This window comes from Schistocerca cancellata, chromosome 1, assembly GCF_023864275.1.
Source record: "Schistocerca cancellata isolate TAMUIC-IGC-003103 chromosome 1, iqSchCanc2.1, whole genome shotgun sequence".
Classification (NCBI taxonomy): domain Eukaryota; kingdom Metazoa; phylum Arthropoda; class Insecta; order Orthoptera; family Acrididae; genus Schistocerca; species Schistocerca cancellata.
The window spans coordinates 506,245,180-506,265,406 of NC_064626.1; positions in this window are offsets into that span (position 1 = coordinate 506,245,180).

Here is a 20,227-nt window from a genome sequence, read left to right on the forward strand (position 1 = left end):
CGGAGTGTGAAAATGGCGCGTACGGACGTATGACGCAAGTGACACCCAATCACCTGACCATGTTCGAAGTCCGTGAGTTCCGCGGAATTCCTTTCTGCTCTCTCACGATGTCTAATGACTATTGAGGTCGTTAAGATGGAGTACCTGACAGTAGGTGACAGCACTATGCACCTAATATGAAAAACATATGTTTTTGGGGGTGTCCGGATGCTTTTGATCAGAAGTGTACTAGGCTGAGTGAAATCACCATTTAGACATTAATATTATTAGTTACGAAATTACAGTTTACGATCATCATTGTTAATTAATCGTTAAACATTATCCAGCTCTACATCTATACGCAGCAAGCCATATTATCGTGCATGGCGGAAAATACTTCTTAAGTACAATTATTTTCCTCTTGCCTTCTCCATTCTCTAATGGTATCTGAGAGGAAATGGCGATAAGCTTCCATGTGAACTCCAATTTCTTGATTTTTCCATCGTGGTAAATTCGTGAGATATTTCTGACGCTCTGGCGCTTGTTAAATGTATCAGTCGAAACGTCATGTTTTTCTTAGGATATTTTGTATCTCCTTTATTAATCCTATGGTTCCAGACTAACTGGAAATAATAAAAAATCTGTTGTTCGACGGTTTTATTACTTTCGTCAGTCGATTTCATTTGCTTAGGTTTATGCCAGAGAATCTCAACCTGGTGTCTGCTTTTCTTACAACTAGTTCTACGTGGTTATTTCATTGCACTGTTGGTCGGTCTGGACGTGTAGTCCTACATATTTTACAGTTGTCATAGTTTTCAGCTATTGATCGACCATCCTTCAGTAGAACATAAACGGCCTTCCCCCGATTTGTGTAATATGTGAAACACGTTCTACGCTTAAAATCCTAACCTGATGTAAGAGACAACATTACCTCCTAACCTAAATAAACAGATACCCTAAATAAAATAACAGCAATAATAAAAATAACAGCAAAGGTGCATCAACGCTCTTTATGAAGACCTCATTAGTACTTGGTACTGTAGGTATTTTTTTCTCACTGAAATGTTTAAAAACTCCTGAGCATATTTGCTGTATCGTCTTTCTAATTTATATTTTAATGATTTTAAGTTAGTCCTATGTGCAGATCAGTAATACATTTTACACTTTTCCTGACGTGTTTCGCTTTAATTAATTAACGCACGTTCAGTAGCCTGAAATTTGTGCATATTTCTACCTACGTACATGATATTTACTTTTCAGTATGCCAGTTTTCTTATAAGCTATAGCCAGTTCTAGACCTGATGAAACGTGTCAAGAAAAGTGTGAAAGATTACCGTTTTGTGACGTAGACGTTCTACTGGTAACTTTAATCAAATCTCAAGCTTTTGGTACTCAATCAATGCAGAATTTAATGCTGTACATTTTTGTTACCCTTGGCTTTATCGATTAAAGGCTTAGTTTCGGAGGAATTTGAAATAAAGAAAGAAAAAGACGTCCGAAATTTTTATGGTTGCTTTTCCGTCAGGGCTGGAGCTCCACTCAGAAATCCGGGCAATGTCAAATTAATCACGTCAGAGGCCTACTTGAGTGATTAAAGCTCTTTGCGAAAGGCAAAGGTCCCGAGTTCGAGTCTCGGTCCGGCACACATTTCTAATCTCCCAGGAAGTTTCAGTAGAACATAAACGGCCCGTTTTGTTGTCCTTCCTGGCAAAGCATCCTGGGCTTAGATACCAGTAAACACAATGCCCGCCCACACACGGTGAGATTTTCTGCTGCTTGTCTTCGCCCTTGCCAAACTTTACGTTGGACAGCAGGGTCGTCGGGTCTCTCCCCAGCAAAGAATATTTGGAGCATTGTTGGCAGGACCCTCCAACGATCTCGGTATTTTGATGATCTAATGCACCAGTTGGACAGAATATCCATCAGGAGAATATCCAATAACTCCATCAATGAATGACAAGCCGAATAACCGGTTGTACAAGAGCGGCAGGTGGACCAACGCGTTATAGACTTACTCAATTTGTGAACCTTCTTCTCTCGAATAACTCATCCAAAAGTTTTGAAATTGTGATCATTTATTTGCTGAACATGCGCATCACGTCTGTGGATTTGCGACCTATTCCTTCGTGGTACGTCCTTTTTCTTTTTTTTCTTAGAGTGCACATCGAATTAGTACTACTCTACTAAGCAATACTAATATTGTGAATCAGTATTCTAGTCTGTTCTGCCGCTATCAAGATCCTTACTCCAATTGTATACAAGTCAGCACGACTACAGCATTCAAACTTCTGTATAATTCAGTTAGTAAGTGTAGATAATGTAAATACTTACTAATGTGTTACTTTTTACTGGGCGTCTGTCTGTATTTATTGGAGACATTACTACCTATGTAACAACAATCAAGCTAACAAGAGTTAGCACAGCTAAAAATTAAGTACACATGCAAGTGTAACAGTAGAAGCTACTCTAAGGAGCTACAACCTTCTTTCTTTCCTTATTACTGATACAGTAATTGAGTATGACACTTGTTACACAAACAAGTAAGCTGGTCAAGTGATCTGAGATCCCGATTGTTCCGGTCTTTGTCCTATCTCGGCGTGATCCGGTGATTTTCACTGCACCACGCCTCACCTGCCCCTACGTCACACAGACCCTGGTCTAGGAAATAGACGGTCGTCGTCGTCTTCGGGGTCTTCGCAGTCCCAGCCGTCGCGAGGGATAATGAAGGTGTCCCGCCGCCGTCCCGGGCGGTGACAGCGCATAAAGCGATTGAATTGTGGCTCCGGCTGGGGTGAGCGATGTGCGCACGCACGCGGTTCCCATGGCGGCAGAGCCACCCCTAATGAGGCGGCCGAGGTCGACCCTAATAAGAGTCGACTGCGCTCGCCGCGACATCGATCGTTAATCGTTTCCCCCGCGTCGCGACAAGCCGTGGCCGCGGCGGCGCTCCGTACCGTCGGGCGCGCACCCTCTCGCCGGGCCTTCCCCGGCGCGGTGTGGACTCACCCCGCCCCGGCGCCGGCCGTGCCCGTTCTGCCGGCACAGATTTAACCAAGACGGATGAGCCTGTTCCCGCCGAGGTACGGCAGTTGCTGCCGCCATCGGAATGCCAGGCAGGCGGATTCCCTACCGGAGGAGAGGAAACTACCTGTTCCACGTCTTTGGAGCTCTCGTCGGGATCGCAGGGGAGACGAGATTGTTTAACGAGCGAAGCGAGGTTTCTCCCCGATCTCGCAGGTTTGTACACTTTACCAGGTCTGCTGCAATTACTGTACTGTCAGTCTGAAATAGACTGTTAGACCACTAAAATTAATTCCAAAAAGCGGTGAGTGGTATTGACTGGGGATGTCAAATTGATTGCATATTTTTATATTGCCAGAAGGCTTTTGGCACCGTATCTCACAAGCGACTTTTAATTAAATTATGTACCTGTGGAGTATCGTCTCAGTTGTGTGATTGGAGTCGTGATTCCCTGTCAGAAAGGTCGCAGTTGGTAATAGCTCAAGGAAAGTCATCGATTAAAACAGCCTCCCCCAAGGGAGTGTTATAGGCTTTCTGCAGTTCGTGATCTACATAATCGATTTAGGAGATAATCTGAGTGGCACTCTTTTATTGTTTGCGTATCATGTTGTTATTTACAGCTGAATAAAGTCATCAGATGATCAAAACAAATTTCAAAACTATTTAGACAAGTGGAAAGTGACAATTGACTCTAAATAATGAAAAGTGTGAAGTCATCTACAGAGTACCAAAGGAAAATCGCTATATTTCGGTTACACGATAAATCACACAAATATAAAGGCTTCCAACTAAATTCTCAGGGGTTACAGTTACGAATAACTCCAGTAGGAACGATCACATAGATCATTTTGTGGGTACAGCAAACCGGAGTCTACTATTTCTTGGCGGAACACTGAGAAAATGCAACGGGTCTACTAAAAAGACTGCCTACACTACCCTTCTACGTCCTCTTCTGGGGTATTGCTGCGCGGTGTGGAATCGTAATCATATAGGATTGACGGAAGACATCGAAAAAGTTTGAAGGAGGGCAGCTCGTTTTATATTATCGCGATATAAGGAGAGAGGGCCACGGATACACGAAATTTCCAACCTTATTTTATTTGGCAATCAGTTTTAGAATTTTACTACGCCATCTGCATGCCCCGACGGACGCAGGTGATGACTTAAGTGATCACTATAGCAAAAATCTCCTAATACCAGTATTGCTGGCCCCTGCTTTGATCACAACCGAAGGAGACTCTTCCTACACGTCGGTCAGGGGCCTGAAGATTGCGTAGTAAAACGCTGAAACTGGTTGCCAAATAAAATGAGGTTGGAAACTTGACGGCTGAAAAGTGATTAATTTGACATCCTTTAGTGCTTACGATGCTTGGTACAGAGTTTCATAGCGTAAGAAAACGAGACGAAGAAAAATCCATACGTAGTAGAAAACATTGGCACTGTCATGGAGTATGATGAACTCAAATGATCTACATGCGAATGAATTAATAGCAAGCAGAGTAGTTCACGAAAGCACAAAGAAATAATCTCCTAATGGAAGACATGCTTCAAAATCATGAAAGTTTCAGGGAAATTTTCTAACTTAAACATCGTGATTCGGACCAGTAAAGTTAATTCGCATGAAGTACGCTATCCCTGTGAATGATTAACAAATTCGTAATGCAAAAGCACAGCAAACACCGACCCGTGCCATCAGACGGCTGAAAACATGACCTCACACCATGCACACCATTACATATTGTCTTTTCAAACACGCTACGCATATTTCGTAACTAGGTGTGCTGGGAATCGATTGGCAACCTCAACGCAAACAATTTACAGAATGTGCCGAAACCAAACTATGTTTTAGTAATCGATAACTAGCAAGACGTAACATTGTGATCGAAAATGGAACTGAGTTCTTTGTGGATGGGCTTGAGTCCTGTGATCACTTGGATGGGGATATCCATGCGTTCTATCGGCATCCGAGTCATGCAAGGTCCTAAATTCCACTCTCATTAGGTAACAAGTCAATCAGACTTTTTGACACCAGCGGAGTAAAATTGGGCACCGGCCTGGAGCCTTTGCCTCTTCTACATCTACATCTACATCCATACTCCGCAAGCCACCTGACGGTGTGTGGCGGAGGGTACCTTCAGTACCTCTATCGGTTCTCCCTTCTATTCCAGTCTCGTATTGTTCGTGGAAAGAAGGATTGTCGGTATGCCTCTGTGTGGGCTCTAATCTCTCTGATTTTATCCTCATGGTCTCTTCGCGAGATATACGTAGGAGGGAGCAATATACTGCTTGACTCTTCGGTGAAGGTATGTTCTCGAAACTTTGACAAAAGCCCGTACCGAGCTACTGAGCGTCTCTCCTGCAGAGTCTTCCACTGGAGTTTATCTATCATCTCCGTAAAGCTTTCGCAATTACTAAATGATCCTGTAACGAGGCGCGCTGCACTCCGTTTGATCTTCTCTATCTCTTCTATCAACCCTATCTGGTACGGATCCCACACTGCTGAGCAGTATTCAAGCAGTGGGCGAACAAGCGTACTGTATCCTACTTCCTTTGTTTTCGGATTGCATTTCATTAGGATTCTTCCAATGAATCTCAGTCTGGCATCTGCTTTACCGACGATCAACATTATATGATCATTTCATTTTAAATCACTCCTAATGCGTACTCCCAGATAATTTATGGAATTAACTCCTTCCAGTTGCTGACCTGCTATTTTGTAGCTAAATGATAAAGGATCTATCTTTCTGTGTATTCGCAGCACATTACACTTGTCTACATTGAGATTCAGTTGCCATTCCCTGCACCATGCGTCAATTCGCTGCAGATCCTTCTGCATTTCAGTACAATTTTCCATTGTTACAACCTCTCGGTACACCACAGCATCATCTGCAAAAAGCCTCAGTGAACTTCCGATGTCATCCACCAGGTCATTTATGTGTATTGTGAATAGCAACGGTCCTATGACACTCCCCTGCGGCACACCTGAAATTACTCTTACTTCGGAAGACTTCTCTCCATTGAGAATAACATGCTGCGTCCTGTTATCTAGGAACTCCTCAATCTAAAGTAAAGTGCTCTACCGAGCTATGCAAAAACAATTCAAGCCTCACTCTCTCAACTTCGCCGGCCGCTGTGGGCGAGTGGTTCTAGGCGCTTCAGTCCGGAACCGCGCTGCTGCTACGGTCGCAGTTTCGAATCCTGCCTCGGGCATGGATGTGAATGATGTCCTTAGGTTAGTTAGGTTTAAGAAGATCTAAGTCTAGGGGACTGATGACCTAAGATGTTAAGTCCCATAGTGCTTAGAGCCATTTGAACCAGATTTAGCACCGACTATTTGTGAAGTGAATAATTAGAAGCTAAGTCTAGGTGAATGTATCGTGTTCAGACGGAAATTGCAAGGAGATTCTAAAGGGGTAGACATAACGCAAGGGCGATATAATCTAATTTATCACTGTCAGCGTTCGCGACAAATCGCAGCTATTTTCTGTCTTACAATAGCCTAAATGTAACTCAGTGAATCTAGCCCGTTCGGAAAAATTAAGATACATGTTGCCGTATTAGAATGTTCAAGGTTTATTCACATACAACACAGATAAAACTTAAAATCGTGCATATCGGTTTTATTCACATCGCCCATTTATTTATCTTTCCACAACTAATGTAAGGCCACCGCAATTCCTCTTCAAATGACCTCAATAACAAGTAATTCCATGTCGGTATATTGCACATTATTTGTCGTACTCTCATGTAGCGTATTGCTTTTCAAGTTACGAAAACGTCAAAAGAAAATACAGTTACGTTGCCAATAATTTACATGTTCACTCTAAGAACAACTCTATACTACATGACAGAGGCTATATCATACCAAGATGTTCCAAGTTCAGTCCTATATCATTATCAAATGGAGTAAAGGCGAAAGTCTTAATGTGTGCCAATACACACGCCCTATTTTCTATTACCGTGCAAGATGAACGTTGGAGACAAAACGGTATAGAAATGTAAGTTTTTTTGGTGAGCCTTAGGTTAACTGATGGATGTTTTGAGTATTAGAAGACCAGCTGGTGCACTGGATCGCTGAATTTGGCATATCCCTGTCTCAGAACCTGACAATCACCTCATTGTTTTTTCTTTGCATTTATTTTACGTCGTATGACTGATTTGATGGGGCTTGCCACGACTTCCTCCCCTGCACCAATGAAGTGGCTGGAAGGGTGGAAGATGCTGCTGGTCTCACTGGACAAACCCTAAAATTTGATAATTTATTAATAGAAACCAAAACTGAACATTACGCATCATTGGGAGAGAGAATGCACGCTCGCTGCTGACAACTGATAGACTTCGAAATACAGTATATTTATTACAGTTGGCTGAAAGACAACAAATCTTTAATCTTATACATGATTTTAAAATCTATGGTTCTAATCTCTCATGCACGTATTAAGACAACAAATAAACTACGCATCCACATATTGTCGAAGCCCAGTGGTACAGGAAAGACGATAAACTGGGTGCCAACGGCCAATATTAAAACTCCAAATATTAAGACAAATATTGCAGCAAATTTTTTAAATTGAATATTCACAGGAAACTGTACAGAAGAATGTACATGACATGTAAACCAGTTAACTTTAGACACATGGAAATATTTAAGCTGTTGTGTTGGCAGAAGAGCCAACACCGTGTTACGAGAGGTGGTCGAAATGCACGCGTCTTAGCTCACACAGGCTGGCGTGAAGAGGGAAGAACTATACTGACGAGAGGTCTGGAACATGACAAGGAATGAGAATTCAGAAAGCGGACGTAGTTAGTTTGATACTTAACTTTAATCCCTTAATGATGAACGTCGCTCTTGACTGTACATGATTCACAATATTATCTGTTCAGGATACATAGTAACTGGATATGGCGCCTTGCTAGGTCGTAGCAAAAGACGTAGCTGAAGGCTATGCTAAACTATCGTCTCCGCAAATGAGAGCGTATGCAGGCAGTGAACCATCTCTAGCAAAGTCGGCTGTACAACTGGGGCGAGTGCTAGGGAGTCTCTCTAGAATAGACCTACCATGTCGCGGCGCTCGGTCTGCAATCACTGACAGTGGCGACACGCGGGTCCGACGTATACTAACGGATCGCGGCCGATTTAAAGGCTACCACCTAGCAAGTGTGGTGTCTGGCGGTGACACCACATAAGCCTCAGTAAAGCTTGATAGTTCTTTGCAGCTCTGAGCTCTTAAACACATGATTACAGACTTAAGTGAAAGACAGCCCATACTTAACAGAAATTTTAAGAAACGGGGACGAACATGAACGAAACTTGACATGCCATAACAGGTGCCATGAGCCATACGACCCAACAACGAACTGACAATACCGTCTAACAAGAAACAAACTCACATGCGATAGACAACATAACACCATGAAGAACACGAACATAACACGGAAAACAGCTAAACTCAAAAAAGACCCAAGGCCGTGCGAAGCCTAGAGACCAATAGAACAACGTCGCTTGGACCTGTAGTGGCCTGAGCTGAGCATCATGCTAACGTCCCCCGGGTACCGAGCTCCAGACAGACACAAGAGCGAGAAAGTGGCAAGCCGACGGCTTACGCCCGTTGCTGGTGATTCCACAGCGTCCCTCAGAGCACCGTATGTGGTACACGGCATCGAGGTACCGACAGGCCGACAGCGTGTTCCCGACGCGTGTTCCCCCATCCTCCTTGCACGTCACCGACAAGTGGCAGACCAACAAACAACCTGAATTCGGTGAGCACAGTTCGGGACCGCCCTCCGTGCTCAGCGATGGCGGCCACAACTTCAATACACAGACCGGCCGCTACCCAAGTTGCTGCAGCGGACCATGAGTGTCCCTCCTTGCTCGTAGACAGACTCGCGGCTGAGGGCACCATCGAATGCTGCTTGACTTCCAGCTCGACCACAGATTACCAGCGCCACAGCATCAATTTCCAGAGACGTGCTGGCACGTCGCAGTCAGCCACTGAATCTCAAGTGGCACCTCAGTTATTTGTTGGCTATATTCTAATCTCCAGTGTTTGCACGCTTCGCCTGCCCCTAGTACCATGCAAGTCATTCCATGGTCTCTCAAGAAACGTCGTATCTCCGCATCAGTTATTCTAGCCAGCCTGCTCCACATATTCTGTTCCTCGCCGATTCTGCAGAGGATATCTTACGAGTTCCTTTAATTTTAAGCGTCCTTCTGTAACATCACATCTCGAAACATCGATTCTCTTTGTTATGTCCTAACGAAAACTACAATAATCGGGCCGTAACTGTCGGTTCTTTGATTGTTCTGGGAGATGGCTGATTGTAACTGCGACATATGAAACATTAGTTCACTATATTACAAGAATGATAAAATCCATTGCCACAGGAATGGGAAGTATACTTGTAACTGTCTTTGAAAAATAAACCATCGCTTCATGCACACAGTTATAGACTCTTCTCTTGCAGTACAAGTTCAACATTAACAAATACTTTCCATTTGAGACTTGGATAGCACTGGTGTCCTAACGATAATGCTGACTGCTTCATCGGAGGTCACGAACTGGGGCTCGAGTGAGTCCATGGCTGCAGCGCTGAGGGAGAGGGCGTGTCTTCAATAACGCCTCCCAATCGTCGTTACGGACAGCAGGGAGCCATCGCTGATGTCTGTGGAATCGATGCACGCTGCTGACTTTGGGCTGACATCGAGATCTTTCGACGACACCACGCTGCTCTTTCGCGGATTTCCGCAAAGTGCACAATTCTGTTCCATACAATGGTGGGTTGCTTACGTTCATTCTCAGAATTTCTGCCTCGAGTTTAGACACTGATGAGCCAAAACGTTATGACGACTGCTCACTGCGAAACCGAATTTCACCTGGTACCAATGTGGGGATGTAAAGCGGTAAGGCCATCCCCGTCGGAGGTTCGAGTCCTCCCTCGCGGCCGGCCAGGGTGACCGAGCGGTTCTAGACGTTACAGTCTGGAACCGCGCGACCGCTACGGTCGCAGGTTCGAATCCTGCCTCGGGCATGGATGTGTGTGATGTCCTTAGGTTAGCTAGGTTTAAGTAGTTCTAAGTTCTAGGGGACTGATGACCTCAGAAATTAAGTCCCATAGTGCTCAGAGCCATTTGAACCATGATCCTCCCTCAGGCATGGGTGTTTATGTCGTCCTTAGCGTAAGTTAGTTTAAGTTAGATTAAGTAGTGTGTAAGGTTAGGGACCGATGACCTCAGCGGTTTGGTCCCATAAGACCTTACCACAAATTTTTCCAAAGTGGTAGGGAAAGTGTATGAGCGGAATAGAAACGAATGGGGAACCATTCTAGAGATGATAAGGGCCGCAGATGGATAAACTTCCCGCATTTAGCGGCTTTGACAAAGAATAGATTGTTATGGTCTGGCATCTTCGATCTCTAATATTTGGATTCCATCTCCGAATATAATTCCTAAACTATCTAGTTTTGATGACAGCTAAAGTACAGGCTATTCCATCTACGCAACCTGATCTTGGAAGAAATAAATCGCTTTGGACAGTATGATGGCGACTGTCAGAAAACATCGTCCCCCACCAAATAGTGGCACTTGCCGTAGGTACCAGCGCAGCACAAGTTTTATTTATATTATTTTTTATCTTTGCTCTCGTTGTCGGAGTTAATTGTGTAAGCTAGAGTTTCTTCTGTGAAGCCACAAGAACCCGTGGACTTGTATTTGTTTAGGGTAATGGTGGACGAGATAATTTAGTGACAGTGAGGAGTCCATTTTGCAATTTGTCAGGGCACAAGTTCAGTGTAGATGGGCGATGGTCTGCAGGAGATACTCATTTGTGTTTACATTTTTTTGTGTAGAGTTGAATGGAGTTTTGTCTCGTTCAAAAAAAAAAAAAAAGATCGGTTACATTGAGATCGAATTAGAGTACGCAAAGTGGCGGAAACACGTGCTACTACCGAAGATGGGGTTGCTGCTTTAACTCAGCAAGTGCAAGCGTTAACGGAGCAGTTTGAGAGAGTTAGAGGCGGAGATTCGAGTCCAACCTCGGGCATGGGTTTGCGTGTTCGTCCTTAGGATAATTTAGGTTATGTACTATGTAAGCTTAGGGACTGATGACCTTAGCACTTAAGTCCCATAAGATTTCACACACACTTGAACTTTTTTTTTGAGTTAGTAAAGAGAGTCACGATCAGTCGCAATCAGAGATTCGGTAGAATAAGTCTGGATTGAGAGTGCCTTCTGTTCCGTATGACCTGGCAGTTGTTGCGCTGATGAGTCCCTTCTCGGGCAATGACGTGACAGTTTTCATTAAGGATGTTAGGGACACTAAAGAAGCACACGGGTGGTCAGATGACGTAACCCTGTCTGTTGCTAATATGCGTTTAGCGGGGGATGCTAAAGCATATGTTTTCTACCACGAGGCATACGTTCCTGGACTGGGCCGCGGGATTGTGCCACCGTATCAAAAGGAGAACAGTGTGCGGTTTTTTCGGGAGGAATTAAGCACGTTACGGATGCAGCGCAACGAGTCTGTGGAAGCGTCCTCCTATAGAATCCGTATACGCAGAGACATGTGTACAGGCTCAGAATGGTTGGTTCAAATGGCTCTGAGCACTATGGGACTCAACTGCTGTGGTCATAAGTCCCCTAGAACTTAGAACTACTTAAACCTAACTAACCTAAGAACATCACACACATCCATGCCCGAGGCAGGATTCGAACCTGCGACCGTAGCGGTCGTGCGGTTCCAGACTGTAGCGCCTTTAACCGCTCGGCCACTCCGAGGCTCAGAATGTAGAAGCTAATAGGGTACTGTTACAAGAGGCAGAAAATAGAGCGGTTGATTCTTTTTTGCAAGGTATACCCGCCGAAAAGTTACGGTAGGTACGGATGAAGAACCCAGGGGATTTAGAGTCAACTTTTAGGATCGCAACACTTATAAAGGAGGGGGGTATGGCCACAAACCACAAAGTGGACAATCGCGTGTTAGCTTCTGAAGTCAAATGTTTTAGATGTGGACGGGAGGGGCGTGCAAGGAATCTGTGTAAGCAACCAGAGTGAGACGCGTGTGGCTTAGTGGCCCACCAGGCATTTGAGTGTAGAAGTCGGAAGAATTGGAAAGGCGCGTGCAAGGGAAGGGCGACCAATTACGGACTGATATGCGGACGTGTGAAGCGAGTTTGTTTCTGGAAAAGTAAATGGGACAAGTTGTGGGAAGGAGCTTCTGCCAGCCCGAACTATTTCGGGACGGTGATTACTCATTGGTTCGTATTCACGCCGGAAAATGTAAGGTTGAATTGCTACGAAGGAGGCAGACAGGTAGGGTTGAAAAAACTCGAGCTTCAGTAAAGCGTAATGATCATTAATGACATGACTTGTGAGATAGTAGAGATGGATTTTCGTCTTCCTGCTACGGTTACAGGCTACTGTTATGGCATGGTAGCAGATTATGTTGTATTGGCCAGAAGGATCTCTGACGGTATTACCCGTTCAAAATTTAACGTATTTAAAGGACACAATCAATCCAGAGCTTTTGCAGTCCTTGGACAGATTAATAGAGTCCCATCAGGGAGGAATTTCGATAGAACATGTGTGGCAGCATGTACACCATTTCCGTGATGAACAGGAGCGCAAAATGGTAGCAGTAAGTGTATCGGCCACTCCTGGGTATACACAAGAGGGCACAAGTTGTCACGTGCCAACATCAGTTAGCAGTAGAATGGCTGACCAACAGTGCTCGGGAAAACAATTAGTTATAACGTTTAATCAGTACATAAGGATATGATAAGGTATACATTGTGGTAGTTAAGTGTGAGCGTAGGTCCTTTATGGTGAAATCGGGAGATTGTCCTCAATGTGTAAATTATTAGAGTTAACGTAGTTGAGTGGGAGCACGATGTTAAAGATTTGGGACGAATATTTTCATGAGGGAGGAGTTACGCTGCGCCACGAATAAATACTGGCGTGAATTTGGGGATTTCTTGTAAACCTCGCGCAGCTAGCGTTGGAACAGTCGACCTTTGGCTGTGGAACGGTGCGGTACGTCCCGGTCGCGCCGTGTGGCGTTTCTGGGTCTGTTTTACAGCGCCAACGCGCTAGTGTTGAGCGTCATAGTTAAGTTCCTGACATCCGAAGGCCCTTTTGTACCAGAAAGCCACGATCAAGCTGCAGTTTGATGCAACGTACTGTCGAGCCAAGTCCCACGAAGTAGAGGGATTTTTACGAGACGTGATACATGTTTACCCGAAAGATGATTCAAATGACTCTGAGCACTATGGGACTTAACATCTGAGGTCACCAGTCCCCTAAAACTTAGAACTACTTAAACCTAACTAACATAAAGACATCACACACATCCATGCCCGAGCCAGGATTCGAACCTGCGACCGTAGCCGTCGCGCGGGTCCGGACTGAAGCGCCTAGAACCGCTCGGCCACCGCGGCCGGCTTACCCGAAAGCGCTGCTGGTTATCCACTTGTCTGTCGAATCCAGAGTTGTATATCTTAAGTTCACTGACAATGAGGCCTGTGACAAACTTCTCGGACGCTCAACGGAAGGTTACAGATTCTGCCACTCAGACGGAAACGTGAGTGTGGTAAAACGTGAACTTACTAGACTGCGAATACAAAATGTGCGCGTGCATGAGCTAGCATTTAAAGTTTCAGCGGATTTGGGTTGGCTAGATGAACCTTCTTCGTACACATTATCGCCATAAGTTTTGGCGTACGGCTGCTTTGTATTTGTTGATTAAAAAAAAAAGGAAAGAAAGAAAGATTGTGATAGCGCACTTCGGTGGTAGGAGGGGGAAACATGTTGGCCAGGAATGGTTCAAATGGCTCTGAGCAGTATGGGACTCAACTGCTGTGGTCATAAGTCCCCTAGAACTTAGAACTACTTAAACCTAACTAACCTAAGGACAGCACACAACACCCAGCCATCACGAGGCAGAGAAAATCCCTGACCCCGCCGGGAATCGAACCCGGGAACCCGGGCGTGGGAAGTGTTGGCCAGGACTCAGAAGTCGAACCCTGTCCGCCTTGCCTCCTCCAGCCTGCTGCTGATCGTGATCCTCAATTTAAAGAATAAAAAGTTAAAAATGAAAAAAAAATAGCTTGGTATTGGTTACGGCACTCGTAGAGAATCAATGCGGCATGTAGCGAGCTCTACAACTGTTTCTGCGCGTTGTTTCCTCATCGAAAAAAAGTAAAATACAAAAGAAGTCGGTAGAGTACTTGTGCTTGCCCTCATATTTTTCACGTACACAGATAAAGTGGTCTGAGCAAAAAGAAGAAGAAGAGCAGGAACAAGAAGGCAGTAGTCAAGGGACCGATTGGCACATCGGAAGGCAGCGAAGTTGATATTATTTTGCAAACGGTACTGCAAGGCAGGTTTACGACACCGCTCGCAGGCTAGAAGGCACTGATACATGTGAGGAAATCAGGGGAGTACAGGGCACCGACGTCCTCTGAGGAGCGCATACGTTGCGGTTACAGCAGCGCCCTCCGCCACACACCGTCAGGTGGCTTGCGGAGTATGGATGTAGATGTAGTGGGCTTTGTGTAGTGGGCTCAGGAAAGCTGGCATTATAATTATTAAAGAGCACTCCAGAGGAACTACCTGAGAGGTGTGGGGGAAAGATGTATAGATAAACGAGCCTGGAGGCGGCTCAAAGTAAGCAGTCGTGTCGTCATTGTGTCTGCATCTAGAATCGGAGAGAATGACAACTCTCAGTTGCAGCCAACCACGACGACATTTTGGTGATGGATATCGGCGGCCAACGGGCCCGCTGAAGCTACCTGCGACCTCCGCTGCACGGGTGCGTCATTGCTGTGGCGGGGTGCGTCGCACCTTGGAGCTGCACCGGTGCGAAGAGCGACAGGGCTGCTAGCCCCCCCCCCCTTCCCCCCACTTCCTGCCCTCTGCGGGTACAAGATGCCGTCCACAGGGGCGGCGTGGCGGGGCGTGAACTCGCGGCCTCCCGGGTACAGAGCTGTCTGTGGGCACAGAACGAGCTGCTCTGGGCGGACGGCCGGAGCTGCCAAGGCTCACTACAATGACGGCGGTCGGCTGCTTCCCTTCGGCGCTCTGCATGGGTCCACGAGTCGCGCTTGAGGGAGCAGTCAGCCGTGTTTCGGGCTATCGGGCACAGCTAATGCGCGTGGCGACCACTTAGCCGTGACGTGCGTGGGAGCGCAGCGTCGGCAAGGCTGGGCGACAGGGCGTCGACGTTGCAGATTCCGGCATTGACACGGTGTGCGGCGCCATCGCCGAGTTCAGTAGAAGGCCCACGGTGTACCTTTGATGTAATAAAATGACAAACTTGCCTGTGTTTCTCTGCACACTTCGGTGTGAGTCTTCCCTCTCTCCCAAACCACACCTCTCGATCGTTCTGACGCATTATAGTCCCTGATGATGATGATGATGATGATGTTTGGTTTGTGGGGAGCTCAACTGCGCGGTTATCAGACCCCGTACAGATATCCAACCTTTTCTCAGTCCAATCTCGGCACGTTCATGAGTGAGGATGAAATGATGAGGACAACATAAACATCCAGTCATCTCAAGGCACGTGAAAATCCCTGACCCGCAGGGAATCGAAACCGAGAGCTCGTGCTCGGGAAGCGAGAACGCGACCGCGAGACCACGAGCTGCAGACTATAGTCCCTGAGCTCGTGGATGGGGGTGGGGGGTGGGGTGGGAGGGAGAGCGGTGTAAAAATACTGATTATCTTATCTAATCAGTTTTTGTGGTTAACAGTGTAACAAACATAAAATATCAACAAGAGAGTTAAAAGATGGAAGGAAGATGATGGTTTAATGTTCTGTCCACAACAAAGTCACTAGAAATGTGGCACAAGTTAGGACTGTTTCATGAATGGAGAAGGAAATCGGCCATGCCTTGTCAAAGAAACCGTCTCCGCATTTGCTGAAGCGATTGAGGGAAATCGTGGGAAACCTAAAAACCTATATCGGCATGGTCAAACGTGGATTTGAGTCGTTGTCCGCCAAAATGCAGTGTGCTAATCACCGCACCACGCGAGAGTTAAGAATGTGAGCCAGCTGGGTTTTCCTCGTGACTTCAGGTAATATAACTGGGCATATTTTAGTTCCTGAGCGTATCTAAAGCCTCTCTACAACCTTTAGGAGTGTATAATCTTAATTATAGAACAGTCCGTGGTGATACCTCGCTCTGTTCACTTGTTCGTTCAAAACTTTGACTAAGAAGCATGATACCAGAATGATTTTTTACTCTGCAACGGAGTGTGTTCTGATTTAAATTTTCCCGTCAGATAAAAACAGTGTGCCGGACTTGGGCTTTTCCTTCACGGGCATGTACTCCACCGAGTGTACGGCTTCTGAAGTTGAGAGAAAAAAATGGTTCAAATGGCTGTGAGCACTATGGGACTTAAAATCTGATGTCATTAGAACTATTTAAACAAACTAAGGACATCATACACATCCATGCCCGAGGCAGGATTCGAACCTGCGACCGTAGCGGTCGCGCGGTTCTGGACTGAAGCGCCTAGAACCGCTCGGCCACAGCGGCCGGCGAAGTTGAGAGAGTGAGGCTTGAATTGTTTTTGCATAGCTCGGTAGAGCACTTTGCGACAAGAGGCAAAGGCTCCAGGCCAGTGCCCAATTTTACTCTGCTGGTGTCAAAAAGTCTTATTGACTTGTTACCTAATGAGAGTGGAATTTAGGACCTTGTATGACCCGGATGCCGATAGAACGCATGGATATCCCCATCCAAGTGATCACAGGACTCAAGCCCATCCACAAAGAACTCAGTTCCATTTTCGATCACAATGTTACGTCTTGCGGTAACATATAGCAAACGCCACACAGCGATCGCAACCGATGACCCTGTGGTCGACGAGAACCAAGACAGAAACGAAAGTATGTGTATCACATAACACCGAAGTGCAACTGCTATAAAACCGAATTCTTCTGTCAAAGCATCTGATTGATCGCCACAACCAAAGAGCCTCCTGTGATAGGTGTCACACTGCTGCCCACTTGCTAGTCCAAAGAGCTTCACAAGACAGTGCATCGTCATACATGCTTACATACGTGCGTGGCTCCTTAGGTACGAGACCAGGCGCGTTTGAAGGTCTGAAGTCAGAAAAAATAACGCGGTCCTCTAACAGTCGTTGAGTTGTTTTCTTTCATTTATGACTTCTTTTTAGATGTGACAACCTTCGTTTATGTGAAAAATTCCAACTTTCGTCGCGTTTTTAAGTCAGCGTTAAAATGTAGGTCACGCCTAAATCTGGCAGGATAAGGAAATCTAGAGGTCGGAGGAAGTCAACGGCGTACCATCTGTAATAAGACCATGGCTGGTGAATCACTGTGGGCCGGAGTGAGTGGCCGTGCGGCTCTAGGCGCTACAGTCTGGAACCGAGCGACCGCTACGGTCGCAGGTTTAAATCCTGCCTCGCGCATGGATGTGTGTGATGTCCTTAGGTTAGTTAGGTTTAATTAGTTCTAAGTTCTAGGCGACTGATGACCTCAGAAGTTAAGTCGCATAGTGCTCAGAGCCATTTGAACCAATCACTGTGGTGTTCAAAACAACGCTCAGGTTTATGATTGATTTAATTCTTTACAATACGAAAATACTGATAGACTTTATTCTTCAGATGTGCCCTGTATGTGATACGTGATGAACATGTGTACATGTAGCTAAGCGTAATTGCTGTATGACTTTGGAGCGTGAGAATAATAAGCACGCATTTTCTTTGACTTTGTTCTTGTTGATCTATATCGAAACCGATATATACTGCTCTTTTTCGTCACACTTCAGATATACCCCCGCATTTCAGGACAGATGTGTTCTGGAATCAGGAAATCTCATTGTTGAAATAAACTCACAAAGTCTACTTTTATTGATATATTCAGAAACTGGGTGAAATTATATGGCATATAACGTACTGACAATTCTGTAAAACGATACCTCAAACGTTCCGTATTCTACACACTTGGGCAACAGAAAAGTTTCGCTTTGCCTCATTTAATCAAATCCTTCTTGTGTGGGTGAGCTAGGGATGGACAAGGGCGACCAGCGTCGAGTGTGGCAGAAAAACATCAGGCAGGGGCTTTTCTGCGAATACGAAGGGGAGATGAGACTAGCGTGTGGCGGCTCCACAGGGCGGCCGACCTGCCACGGTTCTTAGTCGTCGTGCTAGGCACGAAGTGACGGTGAGCGCGACTTTCTGGAGTCAGGGTTAAAGGTTTTATTGATGTCTGCCGTATGGGCTTCGCTTGTCCGACACCACTTGTTAGTGTTGTTTGCAGTGGTTCTCGGAATGTTAAGCCTGCAGACAAGGGGTGCCTGACATATCGGCGTCTAGTGACCGGGAGATATTTTGTTCGTTTTTGGTGGCGGTTTTCTCTCTGCTTTCATGCGTCCTTTGAAATGCTGAGAGTGGATTCGGTAGCTCAAGAAGACGCGATTTGGTGTCGGATAGCCCTCTTGAAAACTGGTACCAATGAGCACGGTGGGTAGAAAAAATGTTGTTGTCGAGCTTGATGGGCTTTTGCTGAGTGCACTGAACACAGATGATTGACTTGTTTTCCCACAGCCTCCTACAATTAGAAACACTCGTGCGTGGTAGGGTCCAGAAGCACTGTTTTTCGGTATCGGTGCGCTGTGCATGAGATAGGGCGTCTCCTCTCGTCCACCAGGGGGAATAAATATACTGACAGCGTCTCCTCCTCGAGAAGCTATTGCGCATACTTAGGAATAAGACTTTCTCGGTGATTTGGGGAGAAGTTTAGATTATTTCCAGAATTCATTTCTTTGGGTTTTATCCGTAGTCATCAATCATCAGAGAGGCCACTAATACAGAGATCAGCGGCTGCACCATCCGCCTACATACTATCTGTGGTACTGGTGGTAAGGTATCAGCAGCTGCAGAGTAATACGGAACAGTAATTCTTCTCTGACGCCCTCAGCAGTATATGCTCTCGTCTTGGCGCTACAGTACCCACGATTTTGCAAGCGAATTTTTCACAGAATTCTCATTTCGATCGGCATTCTGTCGCATAATCAGGGTTTACCATTATCTCTGTTGATTGACAAACTCGTAATGTATTACTGTATTCAGTATTTCAGAGTAAGTTCTCCTTTAAAAAACCTGCCAACTACTTATTTTGAAAACCATTATTCTGTGCCCACGTTCAAATAAAGCACCGTTCAGTGCATCGTGTATTTACATGTTTACTGCACAAAATAAATCTCTTTGTTCAAAAAAATGACTCTGAGCACTATGGGACTTAACATCTGAGGTCATCAGTCCCCAAGAACTTAGAACTACTTAAACCTAACTAACCTAAGGACATCACACACATCCATGCCCGAGGCAGGATTCGAACCTGCGACCGTAGCGGTCACGCGGTTGCAGACTGAAGCGCCTAGAACCGCACGGCCACACCGGCCGGCAATCTCTTTGTGTTACTTAATTTGGTTATCATTTAGTAGTCAGACGATAAATATCAATTCCAGCCCGTTTTTACAACTATTGAGCAGAGAGATCGATTAGTAGCATTATTAAATTATAGCGTGTGAACAACCTTTTTACTACTCATCTACAGCGTAATTTTACTAATTCTCTTAGCGTTCATTTCTCCATTGTGCATAATAGTAGTTAAAAGGGGGGGGGGGCTGAGTATAAGAGCAGATATCATGCAAAATCTGTTGAATCCAAGTGTTACACACGCTTCTTCACCCAGGCACTTCGTAACACCACTCGAGAAAAGATTCTAGCTATCAATTTCATAAATCAGTTTACAAAATACGACTCAAATAGTTAATACGAGAGGAAATCTGTAACGACAAAAGTGATGAAAAATTAACTCTCTCTGTCGCGCGCGAGGAAGGTCAGCTAGGCATAGACCTAATACCACGCAGGTTCTCCAGAAAGAGGCAGCTACGTGACCACTCTAAATGGTGTCTTCTGCACACGTGCGAACTAGCTGCTCCTTTGTTCACCATTACCAGTAACTCCAATGCCTGCTGCGGTTACTATTCTGCTCAGTTCAACCAGCACTTGTACCGACCCACAGTTACCGTGACGTCTTTCACCAGCACCATAGACACACATGGAAAACTCTTTGCGAAAGCTGGAAAGTTATGGCTCTCATCACGCATGCCAGTGGTCTCAACATGGAGGCAACGGTTCTATTTTTTGAAATCAGAAGCTTACAGGAATATGATGCTGAGCAAGCCATAAACAGCATGGCC